Raw genomic sequence first — 21,859 nt, forward strand, 5'->3', positions numbered from 1 at the left:
CACACCTCCTTTTATTGCTTTGCCTTACTGTGCTTTACAGAGCGTGTGCTTTTTACTAATGGAGACTTTGTGGCAAGCCTGCATCGAGCAAGTCTGCTGGCACCACTTTTTCCAACAGCATCTGCTCACTTCATGTCCCTGTGTCACATTTTGGTAATTCTCACAACATTTCCAAGTTTATTATTGTTATGTTTGTTACGATGGCCTGTGACCAGTGATCTTTGATGTCATCACTGGAATTGTTTTGGAGGCATCACAAAGTAGGCACACGTAAGACAGCAAACCTACTCAGTAAATGTTGTGTGTGATCTGACTGCAGATGTGGGGGAACAGCAGGAGAAGCGGGATCAGAAGTGTTGCCTGAAGATGGGACTGAACTGCTAGAATCCCGTGATCAACCTTGAACAGACGAGGAGTAGCTTCTTACGGATGAGCAAAGAAAGTGGTTTCTTGAGATGGAATCTACACCCGGTGAAGATGCCGTGAAGACTGCTGAACTGACAGCAGAGTAAGGAAAGGGTTAAGGTATGGTAGGGGGGGCGGTGTCCCTGGCTGGGCTCTGAAACTATTCCTGGGAGGCAAAAGCCTAAGTCAAAGTGAGCAAAAGATAAGGGAACAAACCGGGCTACCCTGCCCTGGGTGTTAGGGAGTGTTTTTCTTTGGTGGCTACATAGTAATGACAGAAAATGACAAAGAAGTGAGCCCCTGAGGGGGTTATCAACAGTCCTCGCTCAGACCAAGATGGCACCAGAATCTCAAGACTGCAAGCTTCCTGGTCAAGTTGTCAGGAAAAGACTGGCCCCGAAACCCCTCGGGGCACCCGTTCGGGACCCCTCTCACTCTAAGAGCTTTCTCTTTCCTTTCTGCTCCTAGTCGCTTAATAAACTTGCACTTCACTCCGCCCCGTGTCCAGAGATTCATTCTCTGACCACGTGAGTCAAGCACCTTCAACTCTGCAACAAAGGATTCAGAGTATCACGCGAAAGTAGCCGTAACGCAGCAGCAGAACAGGAGAGGACGGACCGCAGCTTTGAGAGAATTTCTGCCGTGAAAGAAGTTCTACAGCATCACGGGCTACGGAGAAACTGCTCCTGGAAGAAGAGTCCGTCCGTGCCGCAAACTCCAGGGTTGTCTTACTTTCGGAAACGCCACAGCTGCCGCCACCCCGAGGGTGGTGCAGCCATAAACAGCAGACGAGACCCTCCACCAGCAAAAAGATTATGGCTCCCGAAAGCTCAGAGGATGGTAAGCATTTTTCAGAAACAGAGTATTTTCTGATTGCAGTATGAACATTGTTTTTAGACACACCGGCTGCACGCTCCATAGGCCGCAGTACCCTGTGAACGTCACTCTCACGTGCGCCGGGAAACCAGAGTGCTCTTCCACTCACTTCGCTGCAGTACTCGCTGGACTGCTGTGATCTGGAACCAGACCCACAGTATCTCCAAGGTATGCCTGTAATTTTTCCTAATTTTGTACACACTGAAAAAAAGCTTAGCGTCATTATCAGCACTTATGTGATCTCCTTGCCGTCAGGAGCCCTGCGCACTGGTTCCTACCGGCGGATGCTTGCTCTCTGCCCAGCTCCTCACCACGGCCCCCGGGAGGAGTGTGAGGCCCGGCTCCAGGGGAACCGTGGCTGCGTGCTCGCCATTCTGTTGTCACAGCCCTACACACAGACTTGTTTGTGTTTTATTTTCTTCCTTGGAAAGGTAGTTTGTGAGAAGAGAATCAGGGTCTTCCTTGATAAGACCCACAGCGAGGTGACCCAAAGCTATGCCTATCCCCATGGCATGGTTTTATTTATTATTTTTTTTAAAGATTTTATTTATTTATTTGACAGAGAGAAATCACAAGTAGACGGAGAGGCAGGCAGAGAGAGAGAGAGAGAGGAGGAAGCAGGCTCCCTGCTGAGCAGAGAGCCCGATGTGGGACTCGATCCCAGGACCCTGAGATCATGACCTGAGCCGAAGGCAGCGGCTTAACCCACTGAGCCACTCAGGCGCCCGCCTGACATGGTTTTATACCCGAGGCAATGCTAGCCCAGTCTGCCCACAGTCTCCTTCTGTGTCGCATTTCTTTGCATAAAGGAGCTTTCTCTATTTTCCTTTGAGGAAGCGTAAGGAAGAGGGGAGAACAGGAGCAGAGGGGAAGAAATCACACGATGTTGCATCTTGCTCACGCTGGGCATGAGAGCGGGTCCTTCCCAGGACAGGGCTTGTTTTGAGTTGTGCGTGTGTGAGCCTCCTCCATGGGCTAGAATGCGACCATGGCACTTCTGGAAAAGGGAATAACCCCCTGACCATATTATATAGAAAATAATTTTTAGAACTTGCAGGAAGGTTCTACGTCACCTGGCAAGAGTGAGAAATACAAGGACAGAAATGGGCATCGGGCAGATAGCGAGGATGAAGGGACACTGGAAGCCGTCATTTCTGAAAAGTGACGGTCAGAGAAAGAAACAGAAGCCAGGCCCGGCTTGGAGAAGTGTCTCCCTCAGAACACTCCCCTAAATAAGGGGAAAGCGGTGGGAACAAATCCTGAGCATCCTCTTAAGTGCCCCCCTCTCCATCAGGTGCTGTCAAGAATGGGGGCGAGTGGGGGAAGAATGAAAGATGGGGGAGGGAGGAGAAGCCCCTCATTCTGGCTGCAGGGGGAGGGCGGGAAGGGGAACGTGGCGCCTCTAGGCTCAATGTGTGTGTTTCTTCAAGCTGGGAAGAAAGTAGAGAAAAGGCAAAAATCCCATGATTTCTCATGAATAAATAGACACTTAATGGAAAGGAGGAGAAAAAAACCCAAAAACTATCCGCTCCCTGGAAGAAGGCGAGATGGGGGAGAAGAGACACGCCCTGGGAGGGATGAGGTTCAGCCCCAGCCCTGGAGGGAGTGAGCCCCAGGAGCCAAGGCAGGTGGAAGTGAGGGCTCCCCAAGCAGGTGGAGGGCGCCAGCCCTCCCAAGCCTGGCATTCAGTGTAGCCCGAGGGGTTTCAGCCCAGCCAGCTGCCCCAGTTTCACGGGGCCACAGCCCAGGAAGGCAAGGACACAGAGGTGGCCATCCCCCCTGGTGGGAGAACACTGGGCCCCATTTCAGAGATTAGGGCTGCCGTAGGAAAGCAAGACTTCAAGATGGCAAAGTTGGGGCTTCTCAGTCCTTTCTTTTTCTCTTAACCTTTAGGAAAATAGTGGGGAAATCAGGAACAGAAAGTGCAAATCCCTTAAGACATATAACATAGAACTCTAACGCCAAACCTCGACAGAGGCAGGGGGAGCTCAGACACCATGAGAACACCCCCAGGCAGGCCCCACACGTAGCTGGGCGAGCAGGAAAACGGGTCAGAACAAGCAGGCGCTCCCCACAGTTATGTCACCAGCAAGGCTTGTTAAGTTTCAGAGTATTTGATGAGAAAACCTTGGAGGAAACAGACTGACGTAAGTTCTTTGAAAATGCCAGTGCTGTGATGGCTACTGCGTGTGAGAGCAGAAATGAAGAAAAGCGGTTGCCATGGGAGCACAAGCAGCAGAGACAAGCCGCGGGGCCTGGGCTCACACGCAGATCAATGACAGTCTTCTCTTCCGTGTCTGCAGGAAGATCTCTCAGGTCAGTGGCTTTCAACCTGTTTTTTCTGGACCACCAGTAAGAAACACATTTCTACCACACGTACACAGGCAGATATGTTTGTATTCCTGCACAGACCTTCACTTAAAAACACATCCTCTTACTACACATGATGCATTCTAATGTCTTCCATAGAGTTCTGTTCTAGTTGTTTTTGAAATGCAGCTATGGTGATAAGACGATCCCCAATAATCTCCACCCCTGGCGTCCACACCTTTGTATAATGCCCTCCCCTGACTGAGGGCAGGACCTGCACTTCAACATCACTGACTACTAGAAACAAACCGAAAGCACAATGAGATGCCACCTTACGCCCATTAAGAGGGCTACCATTAACAAACCATAAAGTACCCAGTACTGGTGAGGGTACGGGGAGATCAAGACCCTTTGCCCTGTTAACGGGAACGGAGAGAGTGCAGCTGCTGTGGAAACGCGTACGTGGTTCCCCAAAGCATTAAAACGGCATCTCTATATGATCCAACAATTCCATTTTTGGATATATACCCCCCAAATTAGAAACAGATACTTGAAGGGGTATCTGTATACCCAAGTGTTTAGCAGCCAAAAAGGTGGAAGCAGCCGCAGGATCGGCGAGAGGAGGGTGGATAGACACAATGACTGACACACAGGGCGCTCTACTTGGCCCTGAAAAGGGATGGAATTCGGACACATACTACAAAATGGATGAAACTCAGGAACATTCTGCTAAGTGAAATAAGACCAGTCACAAAAAGTTAAATACTAAATGACTTCACCTAGATGACGTACTCCGAACAGTCAGAAAGTAGAAGGTCAAGTACTCTTCATCGGGACAGAAAGTAGAAGGATGACTGGGAGCCTGGGGAGGGTACAGAGTTACCGTTTAGTGGGGACAGAGTTTCAACTTCGTAAGATGAAGAGTTCTGAAGATGGGGGACACGACACTGAATGTACTTACCACCGCCTGAAAAATGGTGGAGGTGGTTCCTTTCTGGGTTTGCTATTCTGTTGATCTGTAGGTCTATTTTTGTGCCAGGATCATACTGTTTAGATCACTACAACTTTATAGTCAATTATCTTTATCAAAATAGAAAAGAATATGCCATGGGAAAAAGACAGTCTCTTCAACAAATGGTGTTGGGAAAACTGGACAGCTATGTGCAGAAGAATGAAACCGGACCACTTTCTTACATCATATACAAAAAAATTGAAAATGGATTAAAGACTTACATGTGACACAGGAAACCATCAAAGTCCTAGAGGAGAACACAGGCAAGTAACCTGTTTGTCACCGGCTGTAGCAACTTCTTGCTAGACACGTCTCCTGAGGCAAAGGAAACAAAAGCAAAAATGAACTAGTGGGACTTCATCAAGATAAAAAGCTCTACGCTGTGGAGGAAACAATCAACAAAACTAAAAGGCAACCTACGGAATGGGAGAATCTATTTGCAAATGACGTATCTGATAAAGGGCTAGTATCCAAAATCTATAAACAACTGATACAACTCAACACTCCAAAACAAATAATCCAGTTATAGAATGGGCAGAAAACATGAACAGACGTTTCTCTAAAGAAGACATCCAGATGGCCAACAGACACATGAAAAGATGCTCAATGTCACTCCTCATCAGGGAAATGCAAACCAAAACTACAACGAGCTACTATCTCACACCTGTCAGAATGGCTAAAATTAGCAACATAAGAAACAACAGATAGATGTTGGAGAGGATGTGGAGGAAGGGGAACCCTCTTACACTGCTGGTAGGAATGCAAACTGGTGCAGCCACTGTGGGAAACAGTATGGAAGTTCCACAAAAAATTAAAAATAGAATTCCCATATGATCCAGTAATTGCACCACTTGGTATTTAACAGAAGAATATAAAAATACTAATTCAAAGGGATAGACGTACCCTGATGTTTACAGCATCATTTTAAAAAATATTTTATTTATTTATTTGACAGACAGAGATCACAAGTAGGCAGAGAGGCAGGCAGAGAGAGAGAAGGGGAAGCAAGCTCCCCACTGAGCAGAAAGCCCGATGTGGGTCTTGATCCCAGGACCCTAAGATCATGACCTGAGCTGAAGGCAGAGACTTAATCCTCTGAGCCACCCAGGCACCACTATTTGTAGCATCATTATCCACAATAGCCAAATTATGGAAAGAGCCCAGATGTCCATTGACAGATGAATGGATAAAGAAGATGTGGTTATATATGTATGTATACCACATCTTCTTTATCCATTCATTTATATTATATATAATAGATACACAATATATATTATATATATATAATACACACATACACACACACACACACATATACATATACATACAAGGTAGTATTACTCAGCCATAAAAAAGAATGAGATTGGGGTGCCTGGGTGGCTCAGTGGGTTAAGCTGCTGCCTTTGGCTCAGGTCATGATCCCAGGGTCCTGGGATCGAGTCCCACATTGGGCTCCTTGCTCAGCAGGGAGCCTGCTTCTCTCTCTGCCTCTGCCTGCCGCTCTGCCTGCTTGTGCTCACTTGTGCTCTCTCCCTCTCTGACAAATAAATAAATAAATAAAATCTTTAAAAAAAAAAAAAAGAATGAGATCTTGCCATTCACAATGACATAGATGGAACTGGAGAGTATTATGCTAAGCGAAGTAAATCAGACAAAGACAAATACCATATGATTTCATTCATATGTGGAATTTAAGAAACAGAACAAAAGAGCAAAAGGGAAAAGAGAGCAAGAGCGAGAGAAACCAAAAAACAGACTCTTAACTACACAGAACACACTGATGGTCACTGGCGGGGAGGGAGGTGGGGAGGGGGCATGGGTGAACTGGATGGTAGAGATCCAGCAGTGCCCTTGTGATGAGCACTGGGTGGTATATGAAGCAACCACTACACTGTATACCTGGGGTTAATATTACACTGTATGTTAACTAACTGGAATTTAAAACTTGAAATATATATATACATTAAAAATTGTTGAGATGGTAAAATTTATGTTTTATATATTTAATGATCATTTAAAATAATTTTTAAAAACTCAGATGGAATCACAAAGCAAAACCCAATTTATATGTCACATAAAAGAGATGGGTCCAAAATAAAGTAACTTAAATACTATAGTAAAAGATGGACACAGACATGCCAAACCAATGAAAAGAAAGAGAAAGCAGAGATTACAAAGTCACCATCAGAGGAGGTGGCATTTAGGGCAGAGTATTCAGTGTGACGAAGGAAGGCCAGTCATAGACAACAAAAGGTACAGTCCAACATACCAAGTAGCCCAGCTCAGAAAATGTTATTCAAATGCTCCAAGGAATACAAGACACTGACAGAAACATTCTGGAATTAGGAGACTTTCATTCACTCCTATTGGTTCATGGTAAATCAGATAGGGAAAAATAATAATTATATCTAAAAGAGCCTGAAGGATATAAAAAATAAGGTAGACCTAATTGATTCATGTAAACTCTATTCACTGTTAACAAAGAATATATCTTTTTAAGTGCTTGTAACATAGTCAAGCACATTAACAATAATTTGGCTAGTCCATCAGTTAGAAACCTTTACTCACAATTTATAACTCTTATTCATAAATGAGAAAATTGTACTATTGACAGTTCTTAATTAAAATAAATACAAGGGCACCTGGCTGGCTCAGTTGGCGTAGCATGTGTCTCTTGGTCTCAAGGTTGTGAGTTTGAGCCCTATGTTGAGTGTAGAGATTGCTTAAATAAATAAACTTTTAAAAAAATTTATGGGATGCCTGGGTGGCTCAGTGGGTTAAGCCACTGCCTTCAGCTCAGGTCAGGATCCCGGGTTCCTGGGATCAAATCCCACATCGGGCTCCTTGCTCCTTGTTAAAGCCTGCTTCTCTCTCTGCCTCTGCCTGCCGCTCTGCCTGCTTGTGTGTGCTCTCTCTCTCTCTCTCTCTGACAAATAAATAAATAAATAAATAAAATCTTAAAAAAAAAAATTTAAAGTGGGGCTCTTGAGTGGCTCAGTCAGAAAAGCGGCTGCCTCTGGCTCAGGTCCTGCTCCGGCTGCCAGCTAGCAGGTAGTCTGTGTCTCCCTCTGAACCTCCCCCGCCCCCCACGCCCCGCTCCACCAACTCAAGCTCTACTCTTTCTCAAAGGAATACAATCTTTAAAAAAAAATTTTTTTTAAGTAAATACAGAAGTTTTGTGTTTTTTTCTTATTTCTTGTTTCTTTCTTGTGAGTTCCGGAGAACACATCTTTTGCATCCTTCTGTGAACAGTTCTGCATTGAACACAAAGACTGCCTCAGGGTAAAGACAAATGCTACACGTGACTTTATCTGATCTCAGGTCAGAACAATTATAATTAATTATAAAAATTAGGGAAAAAACCCTGTTACCCAAATCATTTTCTAAAATCTCTTAATACATTTGAGTCAAAGAAAAAATTTGATAGCTGAGAGCAATAGCACCAATACTAAAGCTAAAACATCACTTAGAAAGATTCATAGTCAAGTATTATTTTTGATAAGCAAAAAAGAAGAAAAATAGTTTAAGCATTCAACTCTAGATATTAGAAAAAGAACAATATTTTCAAACTAAAGAAACTAGGGGGTGCCTGGCTGGCTTTGGTGGAATGTGTGACTCCATCTCAGGGCTGTGAATTCAAGCCCTACATTGGGTATAGAGATTACTGAAAAATAAAGTCCTTTTTTTTTAAAAAAAATATTTTATTTATTTATTTGTCAGAGAGAGAGAGAGAGAGAGAGAGAGCGCCCAAGCAGGGGGAGCAGCAGGCAGAGGGAGAAGCAGGCTCCCCACCGAGCAAGAAGCCCGATGTGGGACTCCATCCCAGGGCCCTGGGATCATGACCTGAGTCAAAGGCAGATGCTTAACCGACTGAGCCACCCAGATGCCCAAAATAAAGTCTTTTTAAAAAATCAAAACAAAAAACCTAGAGAAACTAGAAGGAATAAATCAACACATACAGAAAAGAGAAAAATGGTAAAACTAATAAATCAGCTAAGATATATAAAAGAATACTAAGTAAGTAAAATCGATTATTTCTAAAAATGAAAAGCCCCATCTTTCCCTTTTGCTGTAGGGAAAAAACCTCTGTTCTGGGTCCTGGGCATTTGTCCTCCGAGGACCTCCTGATTCTCACACAGAACACTTAACTTCTTTCACCGCCAGTGACCAGATGTGGTGGGTGTCCTGCAGCTCAACTCAGTTCTGTCACCGTCTACCTGGAGGCAGCATCAGATCCCGCAGGCTAAGGGCTCAGTCCCACCAGGCACCCCTCCCCCACTTCCAAGGTCAGAGCAGGTCCTGGGTGTCACCTGAGCATCAGACCAACAGGATATAATTCAGAGGTTCCAACGACCGTCTCCTTGAGTTCCATTCATTTGCTAAAAGAGATCACAGAACTCAGGGAAACACCTCCGCCCGCTGGGTTTTTAAGGCTATGATATCGAATACACACGAACAGCCAGATGAAGAGAGCACAGGGCTCGGGGTCTGGGAGGGCCCCAAGCACGGGCGCCTGTGTCATGCTCGCCAGCCCGGAAGCTCTCTGAATTCCGTTCCATTGGGACCTTATGGAGGCTTCCTGACACAGGCATGATGGATCATAACCTCATTTTCAGCCCTTTTCCCTTCTCAAGAGAACGGAGGGCAGGGTGGAAAATCCCAAGCCTCTGATCATGGTGACCAACCCAGGAGACACCCAGGAGCCCACCCAAAGTCGTCTCATTAGAACCAAAGATCCTCCTACCACCCAGGAAACTGCAAGCATTTCAGGCACCCTGCCTCAGGAAACCTGGGTCAAAGACCAAACATTAGAAGAGAAGATGCTGGGGCACCTGGGTGGCTCAGTGGGTTAAAGCCGCTGCCTTCGGCTCAGGGCACGATTCCAGGGTCCTGGGATCGAGCCCCGCATCGGACTCTCTGCTCAGCAGGGAGGCTGCTTCCCTCTCTCTCTCTGCCTGCCTCTCTGCCTACTTGTGATCTCTGTCAAATAAATAGATAAAAATCTTAAAAAAAAAAAAATCTATGAACTATTCGAACATCAATAGATAATGAGAGAGAGCATGGTTTCAAATGGCTCTTCCATGGAGAGGAAAAGACACAGACAGTACCCAAGTGTGGTCTACAGACCTAAGAACAAATAAACCAAAGGTACGTAAGTGGTTCCCCAAGCATGGGGGATGGGAAGGTAACATTAATAATGTTTATGCGTAGTCAACATACTGCAGACACCAAAACCTGTGGTGGGTGGCACTTATCACAGGTGATCTCAAATTCAATTACTAAAGCAGAAATCCAAAGTAAAACACTAGTAAATGGAATCAAGCAGCACTTGATATCTTGATCAGCTGTTTTCATAACTGGAACCCACTGATGACTCAATATTGGAAAACCTACTAACAAAATTAATTGAATGCATGGATAAAATTGAAAAAACCTGATCATCTCATAGATGTTGGAATGAGATTTGATAAAATTTCAAAGTCTATTTCTTAAAACCCCATAATAAAATATGGAAAGAAGAACTGACCTAATCCAATCCATAGTCCAATACCATAGTCAATGGAGAAATACTGACAGCTTGTTAATAAGGTAGAAAGAAAACAAGGATGTTCACCATATTTCAGCATTGTTCTGGAGTATTCGAAGATGAAAGAATTTTCAGGATGGAGGATGAGAGATACAGATTTTTTTTTAAAGATTTTTTTTTTAAATTTATTTGAGGGAGAATGAGTGAGAGAGAACATGAGAGAGGAGAAGGTCAGAGGGAGAAGCAGACTCCCCAAGGAGCTGGGAGCCTGATGCGGGACTCAATCCTGGAAGTCCAGGATCATGACCTGAGCCAAAGGCAGCTGCTCAACCAACTGAACCACCCAGGCGCCCGAGAGATACAGATTTTTAAGATAGCAGTTAAATGAGAATCTTATTGCCCCAAATTTGAATTATAAATAGAAACGTGATTTATATTTTTTAAGAAGTAAGAACAACTAAACTTATCTCCTAGATCTGTCCACTGATAAATGTGGAAGCAGAGACCAACCCAGAAGTGTGCAGATTCCCTAGCCCCCAGGGTGTGTCACGATCACTATTTCTCACTTCGATGAACCAGGGTTCCTTGCAGAGGGTAAGGGCCTGGTCAAGGGCAGGATAACCTGAAACATCTTGTCACACCAAATAGCAAAGAAGTGACGGCATGTCAGAAAGACTCAGAAGCTAACCTGAGGAAGCCCTCACTGGCCAAGAAGGAGGCGATCTGGTCATCAATAACACAGTGGGCTGAAGCATGCCAAATCCATTTAAGCACATTGGTTCATAAAAATACTATTACTAAACACACCCAATACCACCCCGCCCCCCAAAAAGAGAGAAGAAATACTGGAAGATGCTGAAGGGGAAAAAAAATATCAGGCTTTCAAGCTTTTATCTCACCTTTTCTTTAAAAACTGTAGTAGATGAGAAGCTGATATTCCAGCTAATAAATGAAGATATAGGCTGACAGAATACCACTGTCAGCAGAATTGCAGAATACTGCAATCCCTAATGAATTAAAGGATCTAAGCAGTGGGCATTGGTGGCTGCTGACACTGTAAAAAGAGAGATCACCAGAGATAACGAGCCTTCCAGTGGAGAAGCACAGCCCCTGTGAGACATGCCTGCCCAAAAGAGCCAGAATACGATTAAGTCCCTAGATCCTACTACTCATCCACAGGAAATAGAGTAGAGGAAGGTGTTGAACATGATCAAGTGAACTACAGACTGATTCCACTTGCAAATATTCATGTAAAAGTCATAGTATTAGTTAACAAAGTTCTTCGGTACATTATAAAGTCATAAACCACAGCCAAGTCAAGGATCAACTCATTCATTCAAGGATGGTTCAGTATCAGGAAACCTACCAGTATAAATAATCATTTTAAAAGTCAAAGAAAAACTATATGATCATTTCAAAATTCATTTTTTTAAAGATTTTTATTTATTCATTTGACAGACAGGGATCACAAGTAGGCAGAGGGAGAGAGAAAGGGAAGCAGACTCCCCACTGAGCAGAGAGCCCGATGTGGGGTTCGATCCCAGGACCCTGGGTTCATGACCAAAGGCAGAGGCTTAACCCACTGAGCCACCCAGGCGCCCCTCAAAATTCATTCTTGGGCGCCTGGGTGGCTCAGTGGGTTAAAGCCTCTGCTTTCGGCTCAGGTCATGGTCCCAGGGTCCTGGGATCGAGCCCCGCATCGGGCTCTCTGCTCAGCGGGGAGCCTGCTTCCTCCTCTCTCTCTGCCTGCCTCTCTGCCTACTTGTGATCTCTGTCTGTCAAATAAATAAATAAAATATTTTAAAAAAATTCATTCTTGATTGACGTCATAAATGCAATAGGAATGAAAGAATATATTAAGTACTCAATAAGATAAATGTGTGAATATATAGCACTTAGTGGTGAAATATAACATTAGAATCAGACACATGTGGTATGCACTATCTCCATTATGCAATATTATTATTAAATTTTTATTAATAATTATTAGACAAAAGAAAGAAATAAAATGTAATTATAGGAAAGAAGGAAAAATATCATTATTTATAGATAATAGGATTAGATGTCTGGAAAACCTAAAAGAATACACATTTTATTATAAGGAAAAAGCAAGATGGTTCAATCTGGTCATCATAGGGGTTAACTGTGTGCCAGGCACTAGAGTATTTCTTATATAGGAACTTGTTTCATTCTCATAAGAATTCTATGAAGTAGATACTGGAATAAATCCCAGCTTTACAGAAGAGGAAACTGCAGCACGGAGAAGTTAATAATTTGCCCACAGCTACTAAGTGATGGAGCTAAAACACAGAATTGCTGGTATCCGTATTTGCCAACAATACCCACTTCTGAAAATGTCCCATCGATTATAAAAACCTAATTAGAAATACCTAGAAATGTGCTTATCAAGAAATAAAGATCAGGGCGCCTGGGTGGCTCAGTGGGTTAAGGCCTCTGCCTTCGGCTCAGGTCATGATCCCAGGGTCCTGGGATCGAGCCCCAAGTCTGGCTCTCTGCTCCTCAGGGAGCCTGCTTCCTCCTCTCACTCTCTGCCTGCCTCTCTGCCTACTTGTGATCTCTGTCTGTCAAATAAATAAATAAAATCTTAAAAAAAAGGAAATAAAAATCTATATGACTAAAACTTTAAAAGGAGGAAAGATGATGAAAAGCAAAGCAGCTGAAATTTTGGGGACCTCTACCCTAACTGGTTGTCTAGCCCATTGGTCTCCGAAGTCATGTGTGAACACCAGACCTCCCCATCGGGATGACTGTTCATGTGCATCTCTGTCATGGTAAGACAATGGGCATGTCTGAAAAATAAACAGAGACTCCATAAAGAGAGCATTGCTCCTGCTCCACTCACTCACTTTTAGGTTACCATAGCACATTCAAGTTTGCCCACATCCAAGTAGTAAATATATGGGTTCTAGTATTAAATGGGGAGCCTACTTTACTGTGATGATATGGAGAATAACCAGGAAAGTCTAAGGTCATTTATGGTAATTTTCAAATGACCTCATAATATTTTTTTTTAAGAATTTATTTATTTGAGAGAGAGAGAGAGACCAAGACAGAGAATATGAGTGGGGGCAGGGGCAGAGGGAAAGAATCCCCCAGCAGTGAACAGAGCCCAAGTGAGGGGTTGGCTAGATCCCAGGACCCTGAGCTCATGACCTGAGCTGAAACCAAGAGGTGGGTGCTCAATCAACTAAGCTACCCAGGCACTGCCCCCCTTTTAAAAAATTATTTATCTTAGAGAGAAGAAATCATAATAAAAAATATTTAAATGAGGTTTTTAGCTTGGACATTACAACAAAAGTTGAAAATGTTGCTAAATTTTTCAATGCCTAGAAGTGTCCCTGAGCAGTCTGTCACCTACAAGATACCTTCCAAAATGATCAGGCATCATCTACTCCTTCCTGGTAAATTTCAGGACTTAACACTAGGATAAAGATAATCTCCTTTTCCAAAGAAAGATGTTGGGATGAGAGCACTTTTTGCTGCCATAATTGTGTTGTTGTGAGAATCGTACAGCACACTTAAAAATTGAGGAATGGAGTGTTTTTTTAACTTGTTTTGAAATCTTCCAAAAGAAGAACCCACTTGATAAAAATAGAAAAAGTAAAATATCTGATTAATATGCAGATATTAATCTGCATTTTCCTGACCTCCATCAGGAAAGATAAAACTGACTCCCTTAAAATCTCTCCAGAATGAGTGGAAATGCCTGAATTACTGGAAGTACAACCCAAAGAGGGCAGCCATGGCCCCATATCCTCCTCCTGGAATCATGCATATTTCAGAGAATCCTTCTCACCAATGACAGAGATGAAAACCAAGCGTCAAAATAAATGTAATCTAGAGCCAGACCTCACATGTCTGCATCAAAAGCTGCAAACCAAATTTAAAAAATAATGATGCACATACAATCACACTGCTCTATTATTTTTCTGGTAAAAGTAAAATAATTTTGTATCATTAAATAAGATGAAAATATTTTAAAACAGTGCTTATTTCATTTTCCATTTATCTTTTTCACTTCTCTTTTTGCATATATAATATATAAACATGTATTAATGTTGTTCTAAACACTTTAAAGATAAATATATATAAACCTACAATTAAAAGAAATAAATATATCAGGGCACATTCTGGTCCCTTGTTTTAAGTGCCTAAGGTACATGTTAAAACATGGAGACTCCTATATAGACTTTCTAAAACTGTAATTTTTTGATCATTGAATAACCTCCTTTTTGGGCTACTTAGTTTAAGGACCTATTTAGCCAGAGCGACTCCATCTTGGTTAAAAGCCATTTTGTTGTTCATGCAGTAAAACTTAAACTGACCCTGCCCACCTCCCCCCAGAGGAACTTACTTAGAAGCAAGTCTGGGGAACCAGTAAAATATGGTCAGCCAGTTCCTAATAACACAGCCCAGAGTACAAGGCCAGGTCGGCCAGTTCTTGATAACAGAGCCCAGAATACAAGGACGCGTCGGGCCAGGTGGAGACATCCAGTCAGTAAGAAACACACATACTTTCCCCTAACCACCAAAGAATGTAAACCCCACCGTTTGGCCGCCAACCTTGAGCACCAATTCTGACCTAGTGTGACCTAACGTGACTACAGTCTCATTGGCCACCTATGTGTGGCCAGACTTTTGCTCTATAAAAGGTAGTCTGTAAGATGGGGAGGGGTCGCCCTCTTCGGAGGCAGCCCTGACCGGTCAGTCAGTCCATTCTTGAGCCTGTAAGCTGGGGGTGGTTTCTCTCCTCGGAGACGGCCCTGGCCGGTCAGTCTGACTTCTAATGCTTAGCACAGAATAAAGCTTTGCATAGCTTTCACCTTGTCTCAGTCTCGTTCCCCTGGCCGGTCAGTCTGACTTCTAATACTTGTCATAAATAAAGCTTTAAATAACTTTCACTGTCTCAGTCTCGTTTCGTTTAATAACGGACCTAACACTTAGCAGACATGTGACTGATGTCACAAAGCCTGCCCTGGTGAGACCTTAAGAAGTGCTGTTGGTTCTGTTGAGAAAAGCAAAGTGAGGTCTTAAACACACAACACAGGCTCTGTGAGAGATCTGCATTTAATTACTGGAAAAAAGATCTAACTGATCTAGTATTAGTTTTTCCAATTAAGATTCCTTTAAATTCACATTTAATTATTTTAAAAAATCAATGTAATAGTTTTTTTAACTGATTACCAATACGGAAAATAACTGGGTTCGAATGTGACTCCATCTGACATTACTGTTATTTTTTTTTAAATTTTGTTTATTTATTTGACAGAGATCACAAGTAGGCAGAGAGGCAGGCAGAGGGGGAGGGAGAAGCAGCCCCTCCCCAGCAGAGAGCCCAATGCTGGCTCAATCCCAGGACCCTGAGATCATGACCTGAGCTGAAGGCAGAAGCTCGACCCACCGAGCCACCCAGGCGCCCCTACTGTTGTTATTTTAGAAAGAGAGAGCACACAAGTGGGCAGGGCGGGGGTGGGCAGAGGCAGAGGGAGAGAATCCCAAGCGGACTCCCTGCTGAGCACAGAGCGCAGGCCGCAGTGGCTGAGAGACAAAGCAGGTCTGTCTCCGTGGAGCTGAGGCGCCACCCCGGCCGCTGGCTTGAGGTCCCTGGCACCGGATGACACTTCTACCACCATTTTCAGTTGTTATTTTTTATTTTTTGTGCTATGTTCCTCTCAGAGTTTAAACAGTTGTGCAGAACTTTTGGCTTAAAAAAAGTGGTAAAATATCCTAAGATGCTTCCGGAAGGCAGTAGAAGTCATAAAAATGGAATTGTACATGAGACACAGAGGTCCTTGTCAATGGATAAGGAACAAAAGATCTATTGCCTCCATCTCCCTAAAAACAGCGAGCAGGGAAGACTCTCGGAATGCAGATAGAAGCCAAAAGGAAAACGTGGTCAGGGAGCACAGGTGCCCTGAATCACGCTAACCTGGGGACAGAAATGCGCAAGACCGCAGGGAAGACGACACTAAAGGGAATCCAGACGGTGACAGCTGTGATTTACCATTTTTTCGTTTCAGCGAATGAAGCAAGCGCTTCGCAAGACAGTCGCGTCTTAAAGTTCAAAAGTGGACATCCCTCGGCCTTGGAGCACGGCGGCTGCGGATGCTACGCGCCCCGGGGGCGCACGCGAGGAAGCGCGGCGCTAGCCACGCTCGCAGCGGTGCCGGGCGGGAGGGTCTGCGGGACGGCCGCGGGGACGGAGACGGGACTGCCCGGAGAAGTGTGCGGCGTCCGAGGCAGCACGACCGCGTGATGAAGCGAGGCTGACGAGCTGGGCCCCGGGGCTGCGGCTGAGGAACGCGGTGGGAAACGCCCCGAGCAGGGATCCCGGGACGCCCAGAGGCCCCGCTCCGCGCGCAGACTGGCGGCGTCCGCGGGGGTGTCCCGGAGGCAGCGCGCGACACCGGACCGCAGTGCGCGGGAGGTCTGCGGAGGGAGAGGCCTGCGGCCCGCGGAAGCCGTGCACACGGGCCAGAGGGCCCAGGGACAGCGACGGCCGCAGCCAGCAGCGGCCCCGGGGCGTGGCCTGGGGCGTCGGGTGGAGGCGGGAGATCCTGGGGTTCCGGACGGAGCCGGAGGGCTGCGGAGAACACACGTGCTGCGCACGGAGCGGCACCACGGCTGGCCCCGCAGGGACACAAGACACGGCCGGGACACGGGCCGTGAAAACGGCGTGCGGAGCTCCAGTGCCCTCCGTGGACGGAAGAGCGCGGAAGCCAGATTCACACGGGGCTGGGCCGGGACTCGAGCTGGGGTCCCCGGGGCGGGCGCACGGGGGCAGCGGCGGAGGAGCGCGTGGGCGTGCCAGCCGGGGACACAGGGACGGGGGCACGTGGAACGGGGACAGCTGCGCGGGCGAGCGCCCTAGGACTGGGGGCGGTGAGTGGCATTACCTCATCCTGCGGCGCGTGACGTCAGAGCCGCGGACGGCGTCTGTGGGCGCACGAGGCTCGCTGTGGAGCATCAGGAGGGCCAAGCAGGGTCGGGGAGGAGAGACCATAAGGGGTCCGGGAGGACAGAATGTGTGAGGCGTGGAGGGGAGAGCGTGAGGGTCGTGGAAGAGGGTCTCTGCCACGCAGGAGCCACGCAGGAGAGGCCGAGCCTCGGCGGAGCGGGAGGGGCTCAAGGCGGCCGCCGTGTGTCCCCAGAGCGCATGCGTGGACAGAACGTGCCGGGCTGCAGGGCACGTACGGCACGTGGGGCACGTAGAGCCGCGTGCCGACAGCGGGGAGCCGGGGCAGGAGGAGGTGGGGCTTCTGTGGGCGGCTGCGGTGCGGAGGCGCGAGGGTGGGTCGGGATTCAGGGGCGGACCCGCAACGTACAGGCTGGCGCAGGGACGTGCGCTCGGCCTGCTCGCAGGGCGGGACACGTGGGGGGCCCCAGAGGCAGCGAGGGCAGCGGGAGCAGCAGGGGCAGGAGTGGCCGCTGGAATGAGCACGGGCTCGGGCTCTGTTAGCGCTCCTTGTCCGAGAAGGTGATGCGCCTCCCAGTCCGCACCGGCGCCCCTCGGAGTAGGGAATGATCGGATTCCTTTGTATTTGGAAGTCTGCAGGGTCCTCTGGGAAGCCACCAGGGCCCCTGGACACTTGGAGAGCCAGGGTAGCCAGCTGTGTGGTGACTGGGAGCTCAGGTGTCGGGACCGCACCTGTCACAGCAGCCACTGCGCTGTGACCCCCGGGACCCCACGGATCCCCGTGGGGTTGGTGAAAGCCAGAAGTGTCCCGAATGTGTGGGTCTGAGGGCACAGGGTCAGACAAAGCTGAGAGGTCGCTAGCGCTATTATCACACTCGGTCCCTGGGGTTATTTTATAACTTGTACAGATAAAGAGCCCGGAGCCAGTGGAGGGCGGCCAGCGGGCTGCCCCGCAGAGCCAGCTCAGCCGTCATCCGCTCCCCTACAGCTCCCCAGGACCATGTCCCATCTCAGACGCCTCAGTCACACTCTCATCCTGGGTATGGCGCAGTGAAGACCGCTCTGCCCCTCTCCCCTTGATCACGTCTGTGAGCCAGGAGAACGGGAGGGACGGCAGCAGCAGGACCAGAGAGTCACGAACACTACTGCCTGCGGCTGAGAGTCTTGGCCACCCCAATGGCCACAGCTGAGTACGGAGCAGGTGGTCACACACTAGCAGTGTGTGCAAGTGAGTGAGGAAAGGGGTGAGGTGTAGGCGGGGAGAAATAGGAGGCCACTGACTCCCCCGACTCGGCTGGCGCAGAGGGCTGCTGGACCAGGCTCTGGGAAATCCCAGATGTGGGGAAATGTTGAGGTGAGGCGTGCAAAACCAGAGACAAGGGAACAAACAGGCCACCTGGTCCTGGAGCTACACTGTCATCAAAGAAAATGACCAGACCCCAAAGAGTAAGCCAGTAAAGGTGTTATCAACAGTCTGTGCCCAAATGCAGATGGCACCGGAATCTCAAGGCCACCAGCTTCCTGGTCAGGTTTTCATAAAGACTGCCAGTGACAGCCCTCAAGGGCCACCCCGCTCATTCTAGAGAGCCTCTCCTTTCTGTTCTCACCTTCACTTAATAAACTTTCACTTCATTTCACCCTTTCATGTCAGCGAGATTCATCCCTCAGCTCCGTGAGACAAGAACCTGCGACCCCGTAACAGAATGACACCCAAGGGTGCACCTCAGCAGAGCTCAGGTTGCTTGCAAATGGAAGGAATGGAAGGTCTGGGACCTTGAAGGCTTGAGTAAGGTGCAGACAGGAAAGCAGGAAAGTCCATGTGAAAAGTTGTCAGGATCCTCAGACCTGCCTTTGTGCCAGAGGGAAGCCATGCGACTTCCCTTTGCTGGTAGGTTACTTCTCAAAAGACTAAAATCATTTCCCAAGCCAGGCTTGGCCTGGAGACTTGCTTTAACCGGTCGAATGTGGAAGAGAGACGTGGTGCCAAGTCTGGGCTCAGGGCCTGAGGTTTCCTTTAGTGTCTACTCACTCACCCTCTGGGAACCCCACTGGGCTGCGCCCTGGATGAGAGAGACAGAGGGTGCCCCCCCCACTACAGCCCGCCAGCTATCCCAACGCACAAGCTCCAACGACAGAGTCACGAATTAGCTGGACAAATTGCCCAGAAGAGCCTGTCCTAGATTGCCGACCCACAGGATCTTAGGCTAAATTAATAGCCGTGTTTCTTTTTCTTTTCTTTTTTTTAAGATTTTTATTTATTTATTTGATAGACAGAGATCACAAGTAGGCAGAGAGGCAGGCAGAGGCGGAGGGAAGCAGACTCCCCGCTGAGCAGAGAGCCTGACGCGGGGCTCGATCCCAGGACCCTGAGATCATGACCCGAGCCGAAGGCAGAGGCTTAAACCACTGAGCCACCCAGGCGCCCCTAATAGCCATGTTTCTTTAAAACCACTGTTTTGTGGTGGTGGTTTTTCTTTTCTTTCTTCTTCTGTTTTTAATGCGGCAAAAGTTGCCAGGGTCACCTCCGTGTGAAACTAGAAATTGAACAAGGAGGTCTCCCAATGCAGGGTTATCAGGTGGAGTAGTGGGTAGGGGTGAGACTGGACCCAGTGAGAGGGGATTAATGAGAGGGGCACACCTCTGCCTGTTTCCCAGCCATGACACGAATGGAAAGCCCCTGCATCTGGGTGCTTATCTGCCAGGAAGGAGAACAGAACAGTCTCTGCAGGAACCCGGGGAGCCCAGAGACCCTGAGCAGGGACATGAAGTGGGAGAACCACGTCAGTCTGCTCCCAGTGAGATAGCTCATTACCAGACCTTAGTGCATCTTCCACTTATAGCAGGAAAAGTCACGGACAGTAGAAAATCCAGATTTCTGCCCTGTCACATACCACCGCCCCATCACCATGCATAAAAGTCAAGCAGCTTTTAGGCGCATTACTCCCAAATATTACAGAGCATCCAAATGTGGAGGAGGAAATATTCTTCCTCTACCTTCTTATACTCAGTGGTTGAGGCTTATAAATCAAATGGGTAAAAGATTAACAGGAGGAAAAAAAAACCCAAAAGTTTATTTATACATGCAACATGCATATACATGGGAGAACTCGGTGGTGAGTTTGGGGCTAAGGTACCATCCTAACAGAGGGCAATAAATTGTGGAGAAGTGACAAGACAAAAGAAAAAGAGTGTGGGCTTCAAGGGGTGGTAATTGTGGATGGGGAAGTATCTGGAGAAATCAACGGAAAATGAAGGACGTTTCAGTAAGCTTTGCTTGTACAGGCCCGACTTGGTGCCGACTTCTGTCTCCAGTGATAATGGTGATTTGTCGTGATAATGGTCTCTTCCAGCACCAGAGAGGAGTGAGGAGTGGGGAAGATCTTACAAAGGAAAATGTAGACCCTGCATTTAGGCAGAAAGGAGGATAGAGAGCTTTTCCTGAATCTGCTGTTTCTCAATTGCTTTCCACTCAAAATAATTCTTATGCCAAGGTGACCTATTTTGGGATGGTCTATTCTGATCCCCTTCACAAAGATAACCAGAAATCTGAAAACAGCTATAACATGAAAAGCAACAAATACATGAAGGAAAAAAGAAGACAAAATAAATGTCAGCAATGTGGACAGTAAGAATCAACTTCAAAAGACCATGTAATTAATATGTTCAGGGATATAAGAGAAAAGAGTGAATCTACAAACCAAGGACCAGATGCTGTGAAAAAAAAAAAAATCAAATGCTAGGTAGAAAGCTAGGAAATTAAAGAATCATAGTGAACATTAAAATTTCAATAGAAGCATCGGAAAATAATGTTAACGCACTCTTCGAGAAGGTAAAACAAAAACGGATGGATGCTTGGGAAGAGAAGCAAACAAGGGAATCAGTCTGAGTGAGATTGACCGGTGGGCGCTTGAGAACAGGGAGCAGGGAAGGCAGCTGGGGTCTCAGCACAGCATCTTACACGCGGCTTTCCCCGGCAGGGAAGGATTGGGCTTTTCAAAACGAGAGGGCCACCAAGTCCCACCAAAATGAATGAAAAAATGCACACACCATTAACATGAGTGGTAACACAGATCCCAAAACATTCTGAGGGAGGGGGTGTACTTTACAAAAGAGGGGATGAGATGTTAGCAGATTTCTCAATTTAAAATAGAAGAAAAACTGAGGTATGCCCTCAAATTCTGAAGAAAAATGATATTCAACCCAGATTTCATACTGAGTCAAATTAGGAAACAAGTATGAGAGTAAAAGAAGGCTATTTCTAGAGATGTGAGGGCTTAAAAATTCATCACCCAGGCACCATTTTCTAGGAAAACTGCTAGAGGAGGTCGTTTGTACAAGTGAGAGAGGGAGCCAAGAAAGAGAATGACGTGGGGACGTGGGATTCAAAACCAGGGACCCCACCCAGGGGGAGGAGAGCAGCCCCCAGATGGTGCTAATGCGAGGCCCCAGGACCACAGCTGGCGGCAGCTGCACATTCCAGGAAGTTGGAGCTTCCGGGGGGAGAGAGGAAACAGTGGAGCCCATGTGTAATCTGGTAACTGAGCAGAGTAACCGCCCGGAAGAGGCTGCCCCGAAGGTAAGATAGAGATACAGATGAAGAAAAGCTAGAAAATGTAAAGGCCGTGGCAATCATTAACTACAACCAAAAATGTATGTAATAAAGAGACTGAATGCACAGTCCATAACTTGACTCAGGGAGAAGGGTATTTATATGGCTACAATTCAGGAAGCACCAAAAAGATGTCTGTCCTCCTGGGAGATGGGGGTGGAGAGCAGGGCACAGCTGGAGACC

General features: G+C 46.8%; 1 long non-coding RNA gene across 1 annotated transcript; it reads left to right on the forward strand.

Annotated features, from left to right (window-relative positions):
* Window positions 1-1,136: 1,136 nt before the first annotated feature.
* Window positions 1,137-16,249, forward strand: LOC122917796. Its single transcript, XR_006386471.1, has 3 exons — window positions 1,137-1,449; window positions 3,451-3,597; window positions 16,172-16,249. It is a non-coding gene; the product is annotated as an uncharacterized LOC122917796 (long non-coding RNA).
* Window positions 16,250-21,859: the final 5,610 nt, after the last annotated feature.

The sequence above is a fragment of the Neovison vison genome, chromosome 9, assembly GCF_020171115.1.
Source record: "Neovison vison isolate M4711 chromosome 9, ASM_NN_V1, whole genome shotgun sequence".
Classification (NCBI taxonomy): domain Eukaryota; kingdom Metazoa; phylum Chordata; class Mammalia; order Carnivora; family Mustelidae; genus Neogale; species Neogale vison.